Raw genomic sequence first — 933 nt, 5'->3', positions numbered from 1 at the left:
GTTTATAACAAAAAAATCAAAATATATATAATTGACAAATACAGCATGTTTCACTAACAAAAACAAAACAATAACAAATTTTCAACTAAAAAAACACCTCTCATGACAAATCATAATCATAACCACACATAAGGTACCACCACAATCTGTTAACAACAATCAAGAACAATCGATACGCTTGTTAACAACAATCAAGAGTCAAGAAAATTAATCAAGCAAAAACAATAATTAGCTCACAATTTCAAGCGTTAGGGACGAAAATTAGGATTTAGCTCAAACATTAACAATTAAAAGAGTACTTTACCAAAAATATTATTATAAAAAATTGTCATTGATAAAATTTAATTGAGACAGTTTTATTTATTGATGCCATATTTATTCGTAAAATTAAAGTAATATGACCAATATTATCACATATCAAAACTTTATATCATTTTTAAGCTTCCTAATTTGCAGCTTTATATTATTACAATGACTATTAGATTGGTCAATATTTCTTAATGATATCCTTGGAAAACCAACCTTATCTATTAGTTTGTGTTGAAGTAAATCAGAACAACTTATTTATTCGAATATTCAAACCAATGAAAAATAAGAGTCAATATAGTTCTGTTTTTGAAAAAATATTTTGAAGATATGTAACCCCTTCAATTCCATCATCGTATTTAACATAAATTATTTAAACAACCTTCTTAATCTCATATTTATCGACAATTCTCCTTTTTTCTTCTATAAGTGAAAAATAAAAAATTGCTGCAAAGTGGCTATTTACTTTTTCTATTTTTAGTAGATTCAATATTGAAAAATTGACGTTGTGATATCCACACAAAATCCATCATCCTCACACAAAAACAATAATGACTATTATAAGGCTAAATACGAGAGATAGAGAATATCAATGCATTATTGAAGTTTTTTCGATTGACTCACTAT

Source organism: Arachis ipaensis, chromosome B05 (genome assembly GCF_000816755.2).
Source record: "Arachis ipaensis cultivar K30076 chromosome B05, Araip1.1, whole genome shotgun sequence".
Lineage (NCBI taxonomy): Eukaryota > Viridiplantae > Streptophyta > Magnoliopsida > Fabales > Fabaceae > Arachis > Arachis ipaensis.
This window is presented reverse-complemented; position numbering follows the sequence as displayed.